General features: G+C 51.4%; 1 long non-coding RNA gene and 1 pseudogene across 1 annotated transcript; both read left to right on the forward strand.

The window, feature by feature from the left end:
- Positions 1-3584: 3584 nt before the first annotated feature.
- Positions 3585-6736, forward strand: LOC109768310 (uncharacterized; annotated as a pseudogene).
- A 367-nt stretch (positions 6737-7103) lies between these two features.
- On the forward strand, positions 7104-8541 carry LOC141026441 (uncharacterized). Its single transcript, XR_012188583.1, has 2 exons — positions 7104-7231; positions 7838-8541. It is a non-coding gene; the product is annotated as an uncharacterized lncRNA (long non-coding RNA).
- The last annotated feature ends 8932 nt before the right edge of the window (positions 8542-17473 follow it).

Here is a 17473-nt window from a genome sequence, read left to right on the forward strand (position 1 = left end):
ATAAAATATATAATAACTTACCGAGCTTGCAGGGCGGGACAGTTGGTACCCGCGGTCCTCGGCCGAGTCCGGCCATGATTTGCCGGACTTGAAAAGCACCTTCCAGATGTCTTTGTGCGAGGAGCCAAAGAGCTCTCGCAGGGTCTGGTGCTTGGCCGGATCGAATTCCCATAGATTGCAAGTCCGGTGTTGACAAGGCAGGATCCGGAGAACTAACATCACCTGGACTACGTTGACAAGTTCGATGTTCTTGTCTTCCATATCCTTAACGCGCGTCTGGAGCACCGATAGTTCGTCGAACGAAGACCAGTTCAGGCCCTTCTTGGGCCAGGACGTAAGCCGCAGAGGGGCTCCGGATCGGAACTCGGGAGCAGCGGCCCATTCCGTGCCGCGCGGCTCAGTGATGTAAAACCACTGCCGTTGCCACTCTTTGACGGAATCATTAAAAGTACCTGTTGGCCATGTGACGTTGGGCATCTTGCTCACCATAGCGCCCCCGCACTCGGCGTGCTCGCCGCTCACCACCTTGGGTTTCACATTAAAGATCTTCAGCCATAAGCCGAAGTGTGGCGAGATGCGGAGAAAAGCCTCGCACACGACGATGAATGTCGAGATGTTGAGGAAGGAATTGGGGGATAGATCATGAAAATCGATCCCGTAATAATACATGATGCCGCGAACGAACGGGTGGAGGGGAAACCCTAGCCCGCGGACAAAATGAGGGAGGAATACAACCCTCTCGTGGGGTTCCGGAGTAGGGATGATCTGTCCCGCCGTCGGGAGACGGTGGCTGATCTTCTTGGCCAGGTACCCGGCCTCCCGAAGCTTTTTGATATCCTTCTCCCGGACGGTAGAGGCCATCCACTTGCCTCCTGCTCCGGATCCAGACATTTTCGGAAGGCCTTTGTGGGCGGAGAAGACGAACGCTCGGGCGCTGGGGCTCGAGCGAAGGGGAATGGATCGGGAAGAAGAAAGCGTGGGTGCGAAAGGGAGTCCTTATCCCCTTATAAAGGCAGCAGGGATTCCGTGCCTCCCCACTTGCCTGGTAAACCCGCTTATTCCCCAAGCGCCGTGATTGATGGCGCGGTTGGGTTACCCACACCCGTATTGATGAGAATCCCGTGATAAGGGGACACGATCCCTGCTTCGACAAGACATGCCAAGAAAACCGCCTCGCAATATGTGCAGTAGCTGGTTGAGAAAAACGGTTCGAATAATGACCGAGCCATGGCGTGATGTCCCGTTATGAAAAGTTGTCGGCAGATTAGATTTGTGGAAATATTATACTCTCTATGGTGGTATGTGGAATTTGTTTTGCAGAGCCGGACACTATCCTTATGTTCGAAATCTTCTATGGAGTATTCGAAGGAAGAAGCCGCCTTGCAATGCCGAAGACAATCTGCGCGCCGGACTCATCGTCATTGAAGCCTGGTTCAGGGGCTACTGAGGGAGTCCTGGATTAGGGGGTCCTCGGACAGCCGGACTATATGCTTTGGCCGGACTGTTGGACTATGAAGATACAAGATTGAAGACTTCGTCCCGTGTCCGGATGGGACTCTCCTTTGCGTGGAAGGCAAGCTTGGCAATTCGGATATGTAGATCTCCTCCCTTGTAACCGACTCTGTGTAACCCTAGCCCCCTTCGGTGTCTATATAAACCGGAGGGTTTAGTCCATAGGACAACAACAATCATAATCATAGGCTAGCTTCTAGGGTTTAGCCTCTACGATCTCGTGGTGGATCAACTCTTGTAATACTCATATCATCAAGATCAATCAAGCAGGAAGTAGGGTATTACCTCCATCGAGAGGGCCCGAACCTGGGTAAACATTGTGTCCCCCGCCTCCTGTTACCATCCGCCTTAGACGCACAGTTCGGGACCCCCTATCCGAGATCCGCCGGTTTTGACACCGACATGGAGGCCACGACATTTTTTTAGTGCGACAGAGAGAACCCATATGTACCATTCGCCAAGTACATAACAGAGAAACAGCAAAAATTCAAAAAAATAAAATAAAAACTGAGATGTATGTTACTACTAGCCAATTGGCCTAATGTAACTGCAATGCTTCAATCACCTCACAAACTGTAATTTTTAGTCTTCCTAGTAGAACATGTGCAGGTAACTGAAATAATGTGACATGTTCTTTGTAGTATTGCAGAACATTGAACTTACCGTGTCTGCCACATGCCATATTCGCAACACTACTCACCTTCTTGAGGGATGCAGGTGCCTGCCATTGTGGATCATATGGAGCAGTTGCTCAACACACATTGTTTGAGAGATTATATCAACACCAAGCTCATTTGCACAGCAAAACAGAGTTTGCTCTGTCTCAACACTATGATTACACTGACTGGAGAAACACAAACACGGAAGGCCCGACCATGGTCTTGAAACCGACAAGTACAACCACCTCCTTGCTAATGATAACGCTGATGCACCACGGCGGTGGGCGCCACGCAGCATCTGGGTTAGGCCATTCAGGAAGCCAACAAGGTCACACACACTACATATCTCATAAGGGCATTTCTAACCGATCCTCGATACGGTCATAAGGAAGTAAAATTTTCGATTTACCCCCTTACGGCAGACCTAGCCGATCTTCTAAAAACGTTAAAGGAGTATAATTTTTACCCAACTCCCTATTCCTCTCAAGGTTTCCCTTAATATACTCCATCGTGCAGCGGCCGAGTAAAACTCCCTCTCGCCCTTCCGCGCCGCACTGCCTCCCGCCCCCGCCGCTGCCACCAATGACCTCCGAGCCTGCCGGAATGGATAGCCAACCCCCCCTCCCGGCGCTCACCCCGCCGGAAACCACCCACGCACCGCCGCCGGTGCCAAAAAAAGTTTGGGAGTGACAAAGAACCACCGGGTTCAAGCTCCGCCTCCAACCGCGCCAATAGTGTCCGGGGTGGCCACAACATCTCCGGCAATGGCACGCCGCCCTCCCGCCGCACCTACCAGAGGCGAACGGGCTCGAAAGCCGACGGCAGCGGCGACGGTGCTCGCCGAGGCGGCCACCAACAAGAAAATGAAGAAGACCATGGCGGCGCCTTGTCCAAGACCTACGCCTAGTGCCGCAACTCCGGCTGCCCCTACGGCGACTGCTCCGGCGCGAGCGGCGGCCGCAGCCAGCAACAAAAAACGCGTCCGCCAAGTGCTCCATGAAATGCCGACAAGGTAAAAATAAAACCCCGCATCCCGTTGGTATTCGACAGTGGTTGTTCGTGATCAGTAGTGATTGTTTATAATGCTTGCTTTGACATTGTAGAGCGGAGATGAACACGGCCAAATTCCTCGCACCGTTGGAGTCCTCGGCCGCCGTTGGCTGAGGAGGAGGTCCAAGAGGTGGTGGAGGTGACCGAAGCAAGCACCAAGGGCTCACTTTGAAAACTCATTTGTTTTTTTTTCTCTAATTTATTTTGACAATGTTTTTCTCTCCTGATTTTTTTAGATTTTTAGATAACTTTCGCTCTAGTCAAGAGAGAGAGATCACTCTAGTCTTTTTTTTTTTAGAATCTTCACTCTAGTAGTCTTCCAACTCTTCGCGAGTCACTCGTGAAAGCCCAGCCCAGCCCAGCCCATCAACATTTGGTCATCGTCAAAGTTGGACCACGCAAATCCTCACCACTCTCCGTCACGCACCATTCCCTCGCCGCTGGCGCCGGCGCCGTCGCGCCGCCATGCTCCGCCTTCGGTGCTGCGTCCTCAACCACCTCCTCTCCTCTCCAGCCACTTCTCCCGCATCCCATCTCCACCGCCTCGTCTCCGCCGCAGCGCCCGCGCCCGCCGCCCCCCCGAACGCTACCTTCGCCGTGGAGGACTACCTCGTCGAAACCTGCGGCCTCACCCGAGCGCAGGCACTCAAGGCCTCCGCAAAGCTCCCCCACCTCAAGTCCCCCTCCAATCCCGACGCCGTCCTCGCCTTCCTCGCCGGCCTCGGCCTCTCCGGCGCCGATGTCGCCGCGGCCGTCGCGAGGGACCCCAGGCTCCTCTGCGCCAAACTGGATAAATCCCTGGCCTCCAACGTCGCGGGGCTCGCCGGCCTCGGCCTCTCGCGCTGCGAGATCGCCCGCATCGTCTCGCTCGCCGGCTACTCCTTGGGCAACAAATCCGCCGTCTCCAAGCTACACTACTACCTGCCCCTCTTCGGCTCACCCGAGAAGTTCATCCAGGCGATGAAGTTCAATACCAATCTCCTCACGTACAGCCTGGAGCGGGTCACCAAGCCCAATGTCGCGTTCCTGCGCAAGTGCGGGCTAGGTGCTTGTGATATTGCCAAGCTGTGCGCCGCTCGGTCGAGGATGCTCACCATCAACATAGACCGCCGATGGTGGCATTCGCCGAAGGTCTAGGCGTACCCCGTGGCTCTAGGATGTTCTGGCGCGCCCTGAATGCTGTTGCAGCTCTCCGTGAGGAGAATATCGCCGCCAAAGTGGACAGCTTGAAGAACATTTTCAGGTGGTCCGGTGCTGAGGTGGGCATTGCTTTTTGTAAGGCCCCAATGGTGTTGGCATTGTCCAAGGACCTGCTGCAGAGCAAGTCAGACTTCCTTATCTCTGAGGTGGGATTGACACCAGCATACATTGCTCCGCGGTCGACATTGCTCACTTTCAGCCTGGAGGGTCGGCTAAAGCCACGGTACTACGTTACAAAGTTTCTTAAGGAAAATGGATTGCTAGATCATGACCGGGACTACTATTCTGCTGTCATCCTGACAGAGAAGGTGTTCATGGAGAAGTTCATATGCCCTCACAAGGAAGCTGCACCGCAGCTCTCTGCAGACTACGCAGTAGCTTGCAAGGGGGAAGTGCCGACTAGATTCAGATTTTCATGAACAAAGAACCTGCAATGAAAAATGTAACTGCTTATGGCACACAAAAGTTTTGACTCCCGCAAGTTGGTAAGTCATGTTTTGGTGTTCCTCGCCTAATTAGATGTGAATTGTCCGCCATTGTATGTCTGTTTCATGCTGGTTTGGACATTTTACATGTCTGTTACATGTTTTGGTGTTTTTCGCCTAATTATATGCAAATTGTCCGCTATTGTATGTCTGTTACATGCTGGTTTGGACATTTCTAATGCCTGATGAAACTGATAATTTTCGCCCTGAATCATGATTTGTTGATTCCATAATTCAGTAGAGAAGAAAGCATCGACGGTTATGAACTTGTTCATCCTCATGCCATGATTATAGAAGAGATCAGGCCATTCTGCAATGCCCAAATAAAAAATCTAGTTTCAAACTAGGTGGTGGTGCGTTTCAAGTTTTTTTTTTGTAATTTTCTGCATTGCAAGAATTTTGGTATTTCGGTAACACGTCATAAAATTATCATTTCAAATGTCCCTGCGTTCTTCATTTTGGTTAAGAAATAAGTACATAAGTATATGGTAGAGCCTAGGTATGTGTATCATACACGAAAAGGTTCACATGTCTAGTTCAAAAGCTGTCAACAATTTAGCATGCAATCATTTCAGTTTGGATTGCCTGTATGTGACCACAGGGAAGCTAGCACATCTTGGAGTTGGAGTTGTTTTACAAAACTGTCATTTTAATCGTCTGTAATTCCTAAATTTGCAGTACAACTTTTTCCACCATGGTCATCAATTAATTAAAGTGTCTCCAACAATGTATTTGACAATCATGTTTGTAGCAAATATATGAATGTGTCTAGCGCAAATTCAGTGTCCTAATGGGAAGTATTTGTGAATATGTATACTGTGGATACCCATCCATATCTGTTGTCATGAATGTTTAAATTTCTGTTGTACGAACTACATTCCCTACATTTATATGGATCACCTATGTATTTTAACACATGTATCGATCATTTTACCTGTGTATGTGATAATGATTTTTGTGAGGTGAAATTGGGTGAGTGAGAAAATACTCTGATATTTGAATGTAGAAATGTAGTTTTTAGATAGTTGCACGAGGACCCGCTGAGAGCGCTTAATTTTTTCTTCCTGTGCATATGTGCATCCATCGAAGGGGATCAATTTCTAGCAGTTGATATTATGAGTGTCAGTGTTTCCTCATACCAATTGTTTTGAGCAATTAAATTGGTAAGTGTCTACAACAGGTCCTTGGCCAAGTCAAGTTGATGGTGTAATCAGATGTTTTGTTCCTCAAAATCTGATTGTTTTAATTAGAGTGAGGTCTAAGAAACAAAATACATGGATTTTAAATTCGGAATTAGCTACCATGCTTAATGTTTTTCTATGCCCTTGTGTATTTTTCATTTGAACCTTGCAGACAATAATAATACTCTGGGGGACACATATATATATTAGACATATCTTGTCCAGTGCTACGTTGTTCTTTGAAGTATGTCTGATCGATGCCCTCTTTTTATTTGATTGATGAAGTGACTTACAAGGTGGGAGGACGGCAATAAATAGGACTGCTTGACTGAATGTTGTAGATCGATGGTGCATCCTTCCTTGGAGGAGAAGATGTGCTGAGACTGGACCTGAATGTAGATGGTCCATGGTGCTTTCAGGTGATGGGCATGGCGGCTGGGTCCTTGCTTGCTATGTACAGTAAGCGCGATGCCGATGCCCTGAAGGAGCTTAAGCGACAAGTATGGCCTGATGTGACTGAGCAGGAGTTTTCTTCAGAGAAGAAGAGGCTCCTTCTCGTATATTGTGCTAGAGATTGTATGGAATATGTGACATGGACCAACCTTACCCTGTGAATGTAAATGTGCTGTTGGCTGAACTTGCACCTCTGCAATTTTATATCTGACTTTATGACGGTATTATGTTGTTCATGTCAGTCGTAAATGCCAATAGGTCTTGCTCAATTATGATATATTTTCCTGTGCCAATTCAACAATTTTTGTTTCTGGGGATGGATGGCTGTTGAGACTTTTTTATGTTAAATATTGTAGGTCATGTACATATAGTCTTGCATGTTGATAGCCGATGGCGATGTAAATTTATTAGACCTTTTACTTCTTTAGATGGCATCATACCTACAACTTAAACTATTATGCACTCGTGCAGTCGTGCTTAAAATACCATTTGGTGATCATAGTGCAGAAGTGCAAAATATTCCTGGTTATTGCCAAGTGGCTGCAAGGTGCATTCAGATATGTATTAACTGACATGTGTTTATTCTGTCTTCGCCGCCTTTTGCAGAGTCAGCTGCTGAATACGGGTGATGATATGATGGCCTCGTCTTTACCAGAATCATCCAAATTTGCTCACTGGTTTTGCCATGAAGGTAATCCTCTTTCGTAATTGTGGCATATGCTATGTGTCGGTCACTAGAACTAGAATCGTCATGCTATAAAAAGTTCCCAACAGAAGTAAATTTTGTGGACATGCTGTCAGCACCTGTGTACTGATGCTAAGTCTGAACCCCAAAATGTCACACAGATTCGACACTAAAAGTTTCAGTCAATGAACGGCTAGGATTGGAAGTCCAGTGAGGTTTAGAAGGGATCAGTTAACTCCACTGTTTGCATGTCATTAGATTTACCTTTACAGTATTTGAATTCACGTTAAAAGCTGAGTTGTAATGAACTATAAGTCGTTGGGCTTGCAATGAAAGGGTAAGAAAGTTGATGACAAACTAGTGTACTGTGGCTTAGCTGTCGTCCTCTTCCTCTCTTCCGATCTATCTAACCCGAGGGCCGAACCCTAGACAATTTCGCTCAAGACCGGTCCAAATAGACCCCCAGGGCACAACACATATCCCTCTTTTATGGCATGCAAAATGCAGTTTGGTTAAAAGACATGTTTACACTTTTTTTTACAGTGTTCGTTTGATGATATTTTCTTCTAATTCGCTTTTTATCTGTATATCCTGTAAATTCAAAATCTTCAGAGGACTTGCCATCAATGAGCCAGCTCTCCGAAAACATAGCTCGTGGTCCAACTTTGTCTGATGGTGCTATTCAGAATTTATCTTCAAAACTAACTACCGATAAATTCGATACTACATCAAAGTTACCATCATTTCCGTCTCCTGAACAGTACAGCGATGCTGGTATCCCAGAGCCAGCTCCAGTTGTGATGAAGTGTGAGGATCTAGAGCAGGCGATGCTGACACAGGTTGCTAGCAATAGCAGTTCTACTCAGCAGAGTGCTGTACAGACTACAGAGGCATCAGGCTGTTTTGGATGAGCCAACCGCCAAGCAGAAAATAGTTGTAGACAATCATGTATCGCATCATCTTTCATTATTACAGTAGGGAACAGATATCAAGGGATCAGCTCCGTTCGGTTTCCCCATAGGATCAGCTGATGAACCAGAGAGTTCTGATGTAGTACTAAATGTCATGATTAATGGTGGGATACATGGTGTTCGACGCCATCTACAGGTCGCCCCTCTGGTGGCTAACGGTCAGCAGCTCCACTCCCGCACGTCTCCAACAACCCGGCGCAGGTCATGCGCCTCGTGCACTTCGCACGTCCTCACATGCAGGACTGCCGTTGTACTCTCCTTCTCCCCCCTCTGTACTGCTGTTGTAACACTATATAAGCCCATCGAGGCCATCAATACAGAGTGTGAGAGAGTTACAGAACCTAACTTGGTATCAGACGCAACCGATCCTATCCCTTCGCTTCTGCCATGCACCGGTTCCTTCGCCGCACGCGCTCCGGTGGCGACCTCGACTCGCCGGCGAACAACCCCTTCGCCCCCTTCCCTCTGGCCGCAGCTCCTCCTCCTGCGCCCTTGGCGACCCCTGCTCCACCGGCCGCGCCCCGCGCGGCGCGCCTCGCCCCCGACGTCCTCCGCGGCAAACAGGTCGTACCCGAGGCCGCCCCTCCTCCCCCGACTCCGGCGGCCGCGTCACCGGCGGCGACCACCGCGGCTGCTCTCCGCACTGCGGGGAGCGTCCCCGTCCAGCCGCTCGCGCCGGACGGCTCCGGCAGCGCCCTGGCTCTCCGTCCCGACGTGCCCGACGTCGGCTCCTCCACCGCTGCGACCGGCCTGCCGCCCTCTATCAACCACTTCTTCCAGCACTAGCTCGGGCTCGAATCGGGTAACTACTCCAAATGGCGCCAGATCTTTTACGTCGTTTGTTGCAAATATCAAGTGGAGCACCACCTCGACGTCCCCGCCGAGCCGCTCCTCCAAAGCGCCGTGTGGCGCAACGATGACCTATCCATCGTCCTCTGGTTCCACGGCGTCGTCGCCGATGAGCTCCTAGACGTGGTCGCCTCGCCGGACAGCACCGCCTTCGACATCTGGCAGCAGCTACACCTTCTCTTCCGCGACAATAAAGCCGGCCGCGCGGTGATCCTCGGCGCGGAATTCCGCAACCTCGTCCAGGGGGATCTCTCCATCGCCGAGTACTGTCGGCGTCTCAAGTCCCTCGCCACGGACCTCGGTGACGTCGGCGAGCGCATCACCGACCGCACGCTGACGCTTCAGCTCATCCGCGGCCTCAACAGCAAGTTCCGGATCATGGCGACTCTGCTTCCCATGCAGACGCCCTTCCCGACGTTCGTGCAGGCGCGCTCCCGGCTGCTGATGGAGGAAATCTCCGCCAACGAACGCGCTCGCCTCGACGGCCGCCCGGAGGCCACCGCCACCGCCCTCACCATCGGCTCCGGCTCGGGGTCCTCGGGATCCTCGGGCACCTCCACCGACCGGGGCAAAGGTGCCACTCCTCCCGCCACCGATCGCGAGACCGGCGGCCGCGGGCGCGGTCGTGGCCGCGGACGCGGCTCTTCTTCCCCTGGCGGTGCCCCGTCCAGGCGCGGCGTGCCTGCACCCGCTCCCGTCGCCAACGCGCCGCTCCACGGTTACTTCGCCCCGTACGACGCTCTTCTTCACGGCTCGCCCCAGCCTCGCGCGCCCTGGGCCGCGCCGAATGCCGCGGGCGTCTTGGGCCCTCGTCCACTGCCACCCCAGCAGGCCTACCCGGCGGTGCACGCGCCGTCGTCTGCCGGCCCGACGTGGGAACAATACCATCAGTTGCACGCGGCTCTGCAGAACCTGTCGACGCAGCAGAACGCCGGCGGCAATCAGGACTGGATTCTTGACACCGGCGCCTCTTCCCACGTGACCGGTATGGCCGACTCCCTCTCTCAGTGTTTTTCTCCATCTTTGCGTCATTCTTCGGGCATCTTAGTTGGTAACGGTTCTCGCTTACCCGTGACGGCCGTCGGCACCACCAAAATATCTTCCTTCTCTCTCAACGATGTACTTGTCTCCCCTACTGTCATCCAAAACCTCATCTCTGTACGTCGCTTTACCATTGACAATTCATGCAGTATTGAATTTGACCCGTTTGGTTTTACCGTGAAGGACCTAGCTACCCGCAAAATCATCATGAGGTCCAATAGCCATGGAGACCTCTATCCATTCTTCACCAACTCCGGCGTGCAAGCTCTTCTCATGGTGGTGGGCAGCGACGTGTGGCACCGGCGCTTGGGGCATCCTAGTGACAGGACCATCTCCACTTTAGCTCGTTTTTTTCTTCCAACATGTAATAAAGGCGTGTCCCATGCATGCCAATTAGGCAAGCAGCCACGGCTGACTTTTTCCCATTCCAACTCATTTACTAAAGCACCGTTTCAGCTTATACACAATGATTTATGGACTTCTCCTGTTTGTAGCTTCTCGGGGTTCCAATATTACCTTGTGATCCTAGATGATTACTCCCACTACTCTTGGACTTTTCCTTTACGCCACAAGTCCGATACCGTAGATATCATTCATCGCTTCCACGCGTACGTCCTCACACAATTTCATGTCCCTATCCAGTGTATGCAATGCGATAACGGCGGCAAATTTCTTACCACATCCCTCCGCGACCTCTTCTCCCGCTACGGTGCCTCTCTTCGCCTCTCCTGCCCGCATACATCACCGCAAAATGGAAAAGCCGAACGCCTCCTCCGTACAACCAATGACATCCTTCGAGTCCTCCTCATACACGCCACACTACCTCCCGCTTTCTGGGTTGAGGCCCTTCACACCGCAACCTACATCCTCAACCGCCGGCCCTCCACTGCCATCGCCTCCGACACCCCTTACTTTCGTCTCCTCGGTAAACACCCTACGTACGACCACATGCGCGTCTTCGGGTGTCTTTGCTTTCCGAACGCAATTGCCACTAGCCCTCACAAACTTGCCCCTCGCTCCTCACGTCGTGTTTTCCTCGGGTATCCCTTGGAACACAAGGGGTATCGGTGCCTGGATTTAGAATCACGCAAAGTTATAATTTCCAGACATGTCACGTTTGATGAAAACGTTTTTCCCTACTCTCCTACTCCAGCCACACCGCAGCCCGCACGTCGCCCGGCCGCACACGATATCGGGCCGCAGATCTTCCCCGAAACGCGTGTTGTCGCTCCACCCAATCAGCTCCCGCCCACTCGCACCTCGGGATCCCCTTCCCCGGACTCCACCCGATCCACCTGCCCCTCCCGATCCGCCTGCACCTCGGGATCCCCTTCCCCAGTCCTCGCCCCGCAATCCCCATCGGGATCCGCCCCTGCGAGCCCCACCGCGACGGCTTCGCCCCCTCCCATGCCGCCTCCCACGCCAACCCCGGGCCCACCCTCCCATGCACCACCAATGCATGCGCCTGCTTCGCCCGGCTCCCATGCACGCCACCACAGCCCCTCCCATGCACGTACTACCGCCTCCCCCACTGCACGCACGCCCGTCGCACCCACGCTCCCGCCGCGCGCCGTGCCAGTAGTGAAGGAAATATGCCCTAGAGGCAATAATAAAGTATTATATATTTCCTTATATCATGATAAATGTTTATTATTCATGCTAGAATTGTATTAACCGGAAACATAATACATGTGTGAATATATAGACAAACAGAGTGTCACTAGTATGCCTCTACTTGACTAGCTCGTTAATCAAAGATGGTTATGTTTCCTAGCCATAGACATAAGTTGTCATTTGATTAACGAGATCACCTCATTAGGAGAATTACGTGATTGACTTGACCCATTCCGTTAGCTTAGCACTCGATCGTTTAGTATGTTACTATTGCTTTCTTCATGACTTATACATGTTCCTATGACTATGAGATTATGCAACTCCCGTTTACCGGAGGAACACTTTGTGTGCTACCAAACGTCACAACGTAAATGGGTGATTATAAAGGTGCTCTACAGGTGTCTCCAAAGGTACTTGTTGGGTTGGCGTATTTCGAGATTAGGATTTGTCACTCCGATTGTCGGAGAGGTATCTCTGGGCCCTCTCGGTAATGCACATCACTTAAGCCTTGCAAGCATTGCAACTAATGAGTTTGTTGCAAGATGATGTATTACGGAACGAGTAAAGAGACTTGCCGGTAACGAGATTGAACTAGGTATCGAGATACCGACGATCGAATCTCGGGCAAGTGACATACCGATGACAAAGGGAACAACGTATGTTGTTATGCGGTCTGACCGATAAAGATCTTCGTAGAATATGTGGGAGGCAATATGGGCATCCAGGTCCCGATATTGGTTATTGACCGGAGACGTGTCTCGGTCATGTCTACATAGTTCTCGAACCCGTAGGGTCCGCACGCTCAACGTTACGATGACAGTTTTATTGAGTTTTGATGTACCGAAGGAGTTCGGAGTCCCGGATGAGATCGGGGATATGACGAGGAGTCTCGAAATGGTCGAGACGTAAAAATCGATATATTGGACGACTATATTCGGACTTCGGAAAGGTTCCGAGTGATTCGGGTATTTTTCGGAGTACCGGAGAGTTACGGGAATTCGTATTGGGCCTTAATGGGCCATACGGGAAAGGAGAGAAAGGCCTCAAAAGGTGGCCGCACCCCTCCCCATGGTCTGGTCCGAATTGGACTAGGGAAGGGGGGCGCACCCTTCCTTCTTTCTCCTTCCCCCTTCCCTTCTCCTACTCCCACAAGGAAAGGAGGAGTCCTACTCCCGGTGGGAGTAGGACTCCCCCCTATGGCGCGCCTCTCCCCTTGGTCGGCTGCCTCCCCCTTGCTCCTTTATATACGGGGGCAGGGGGGCACCCCAGAGACACAACAATTGATCCTTGAGATCTCTTAGCCGTGTGCGGTGCCCCCCCTCCACCATATTACACCTCGATAATACCGTTGCGGAGCTTAGGCGAAGCCCTGCGTCGGTGGAACATCATCATCGTCACCACGCCGTCGTGCTGACGAAACTCTCCCTCAACACTCGGCTGGATCGGAGTTCGAGGGACGTCATCGAGCTGAACGTGTGTAGAACTCGGAGGTGCCGTGCGTTCGGTACTTGATCGGTCGGATCGTGAAGACGTACGACTACATCAACCGCGTTGTTATAACGCTTCCGCTGTCGGTCTACGAGGGTACGTGGACAACACTCTCCTCTCTCGTTGCCATGCATCACCATGATCTTGTGTGTGCGTAGGAAATTTTTTGAAATTACTACGTTCCCCAACAAGTAGTGCCACCCGCTAATTTCCACCGCATGCGTACACGGGCAAAAACGGGGTTTGCCCGGCCCAGAGCTCTCACCACCTCTACCTCACCCTCCTCTCCCATTAGCCCCATCCCTTCCTCCTACCGCGTTGCTCTCCAAGACGAAAACCGGTACAACGCTATGCTCGACGAATATAACGCACTGATGCAGAATAACACTTGGAGTTTGGTGTCGCGTCCTGCTGGTGCTAATATTGTCACAGGGAAGTGGATTTTTCGGCATAAATTCCATCCAGACGGCTCTCTCGCCCGGTACAAGGCACGTTGGGTGCTTCGCGGTTTCACCCAGCAGGCCGGCGTGGACTACGGCGAGACGTTTAGCCCAGTCGTCAAGCCGGCGACCATCCGGACTGTCCTCAGTTTGGCTGCCGGGAGGGGCTGGCCGATCCATCAACTCGACGTCAAGAACGCCTTCCTCCACGGCCACCTCGCCGAGACGGTCTACAGCACCCAACCGTCCGGCTTCGTCGATGCCGCCTCGCCCACGCATGTGTGCCGGCTGAACCGTTCTCTTTACGGTCTCAAGCAGGCGCCGCGCGCGTGGTTCTCCCGCTTCACCAGCTACCTGCGCACTCTCGGCTTCGTCGCGTCGCGGGCGGATTCGTCCCTATTCATTCTTCGCCGCGGTGATCGCCTCGCCTACCTCCTGTTGTACGTGGACGACATCATCCTCACGACCAGCTCCACCGACATGCTCCACTCCATCATTCAGGCTCTCCACCGCGAGTTCGCGATGACCGACCTCGGCGCTCTTCATCACTTCCTCGGGGTCAACGTCACCGCTACCACCCGCGGTCTCTTCCTCTCTCAGGAGCAGTACGCCTTGGAGATTCTCGATCGGGCTGGCATGTTGAACTGCAAGCCGATCTCTACGCCCGTCGACACCCTCGCCAAGCTCTCCACCGACAATGGCCCGCTCTTCCACGACCCATCGATGTACCGTAGCTTGGCCGGTGCGTTGCAGTACCTCACCTTGACACGCCCCGATCTCTCCTACGCGGTGCAGCAGTGTTGCTTGTTCATGCATGCTCCGCGGGATTGCCACTTTCAGCTTGTCAAGCGGATACTCCGGTACCTCCGCGGCATGACGCATCTCGGGCTTCGGATCCACCGCGACACCGCCACTGATCTTGTTGCGTACTCTGACGCGGATTGGGCCGGCTGCCCCGACACACGCAAGTCCACTTCGGGGTATTGCGTCTTCCTCGGTGGCAACCTCCTCACCTGGTCGTCGAAGCGGCAGAACACCGTCTCCCGCTCCAGCGCCGAAGCCGAGTATCGCGCGGTCGCCAATGCGGTCGCCGAGTCCGTCTGGCTACGCCAACTCCTCGTCGAGCTTCATCACCCTCCCTCGCGAGCTACGGTGGTCTACTGCAACAACATCAGCGCCGTCTACATGTCGAGCAACCCGGTGCAGCATCAACGGACGAAACATATCGAGATCGACCTGCACTTCGTCCGCGAACGTGTTGCTCTTGGCGAAATCCGCGTCCTCCATGTCCCCACGAGCTCGCAGTTTGCGGACATCTTCACCAAAGGGCTCCCGACGCGTCTCTTCGATGACTTTCGTACCAGTCTCAACGTCGGCGAACCCCACGTTGTGACTGCGGGGGGGTGTTCGACGCCATCTACAGGTCGCCCCTCTGGTGGCTAACGGTTAGCAGCTCCACTCCCGCACGTCTCCAACAACCTGGCGCAGGTCATGTGCCTCGTGCGCTTCGCACGTCCTCACATGCAGGACTGCCGTTGTACTCTCCTTCCCCCCCTCTGTACTGCTGTTGTAACACTATATAAGCCCATCGAGGCCATCAATACAGAGTGTGAGAGAGTTACAGAACCTAACTCATGGAACTGTTCCGATTAACAGAACTGAAACTGTTTCTATTCGGGGGTCTGCATCCAGTAATGAAGGATATTACCCTGGTGAAGAGGCTCTGCCCTTGTATTGTACAACAATAAAGATGGAGATGCTTTTACAGAACAAAAAACCGGAATAGAGTAGAGAAATACATCATTCAGCAGTCCAAGTCAGGGTACTAGTTTTGACGAGAATGGCTTGGAAATTAACCTGACTGAGGAAGACAGTTTGTTTACAATGAATGACTCATTGGTTGCTCGAAAGCCTGATATTTTGCCGTCACTGAGATAGATACGGTGGGGTGGAGGTGCAATTGCCGGAGAAGGTAGTTGATGATCTTAACTATAAGCTCCTGCTGCCCATCATCCTCTGCTGCAGCGCATGCCTGGAAGTTTTCCAGCAGAAGGCTTGCCAAGAGATGTTGTGCTATCCCAGACCGTGCGTCAGGTGGCTGGTTATAGTCCTGAATTTGTTTATGACCTGACTCCTGTTACACGTTTGATCCCCCCAGAATGTGCTGCTCTCTTTATAGGTCCATCGGGTCCAGAGGTGGGTGCGAGGCAATCACCCAGAGGCCTTGGAGAGGTTGATGCTGATGAAGCTTACAGCCAGATCGAAACAGACACACCAAGCCTGTGCCCCACGGCGGAATGTACGGGCCTGAGCTCGGCATGAACCTCGGATACAAATGATGGGATGAAGAACGAATCTGCTCTGCCTGTCGTCGCCATACCCCTTTACCCAAACAAACACAGATTAAAAACCACCATGTTGTGTGTCCATCAACTTGCGTCAGCGCTTGCGGTTGGTACAAGATAGCCCGTCGAGGGTAGTTTCGCTGGTGCTGGACTGCTTAGTAGTAGTTTGTGTCTGAAATGCCCTGGTTGGATTGGATTGGATGGGTTGCTGAAGATGGTCTGTTGAGAATGGAGGGAGGGGGGAGGATGCATTGGGTGCTGCCATTGTAGCAGCCACATCTGTACTGTCATACTGCGCCTGACTATTTAATTTTCAGTTTTGTATAAATACTGTCATGTGGTAGGCTGTACCAGTTTAACAATAGAGTTTTTTTTTTGCGAGGTAGATTAACAATAGAGTTCCATGCACCTTCTCGCAGGGAGAGGCGTTTTGGCTTTAGGGTCCAAAAAAATGCTCCTCCCTATATCTTGTACGTCCAGTTGCGCATGGGGATCTGTGCCACAACATAATATATGGATGGGTCGAAAAACTGTAATACAGTGCGCTAAGCGTATGTACGTGGCCTCAATGCAGTTGTACATTATGATAAATTCTTTTCCGTGAGATGCAGGTTTCTTTTTTTTTTTTGATAAAAGAGAGCTTGCCTCTCCGATTTCATATAAAGAAATCATCCGTTCACAGACTCCAGGCCTACCACAAGCAACGCCCAATCCCGACGATGATATGTTGGAGAGGGAGCCATCCTTCCCCCCATCATCATTTTGTCAGGATAATTGGTAAACCCCTAAAGAAGGCCACGCTAAGGAAATCCAAAGCAAACTAGACTCCAGGATTACTGCTAGCTATTACATCAAGGAGGTTTATCGAAAGCCACATACGGCCAGAAGTGCAAAGATACATTCCCAGAATGGGAAGAAGAGAGAAAAGCAGAGGAGCTAAAAAGTAGGCACGGAGACGATTGAGCTTCGGCGTAGTCGATCATTAGGAGCCACCAAGTCTTGGAACTCCAGTCGCCCATCCACGCGTCGCCCTAAAGATCTCCGTGGCCACCCGCTCAACTTGATTTACGCCCTCCTTCATGCGATCTATTCTTTCTTGGTTTTTCTGCAACACACACCATTCATGTAAATTCTTAATAATCAGATTAACAGGAACACAGGGATCAGTAACCCTATGATTATCAAAGACTAATCTATTTCTCAATTTCCACATTGTCCAGAGCATTGCCGAAATACCCACAGTCATAATATTTTTATCATCTTTCCCAAATTTGATCAGCCATTTGCCAAAGATGTCATTGATTTTTTCAGGAACATCATGTATATTAAAGGAGCATTTCAAAGCCATCCACAACATTTTAGCCACAGAACAATGGACAAATAAATGTTCAATATCTTCCTCTCTCCCACAGAAGGAGCACTTTGTATCTCCTTTCAATCCCTTTTTTTTATTTGTTTGGTAAGAATACTTTTCCTCAACAATAGCCAAATAAAAAATAC

Source organism: Aegilops tauschii, chromosome 1, assembly GCF_002575655.3.
Source record: "Aegilops tauschii subsp. strangulata cultivar AL8/78 chromosome 1, Aet v6.0, whole genome shotgun sequence".
Lineage (NCBI taxonomy): Eukaryota > Viridiplantae > Streptophyta > Magnoliopsida > Poales > Poaceae > Aegilops > Aegilops tauschii.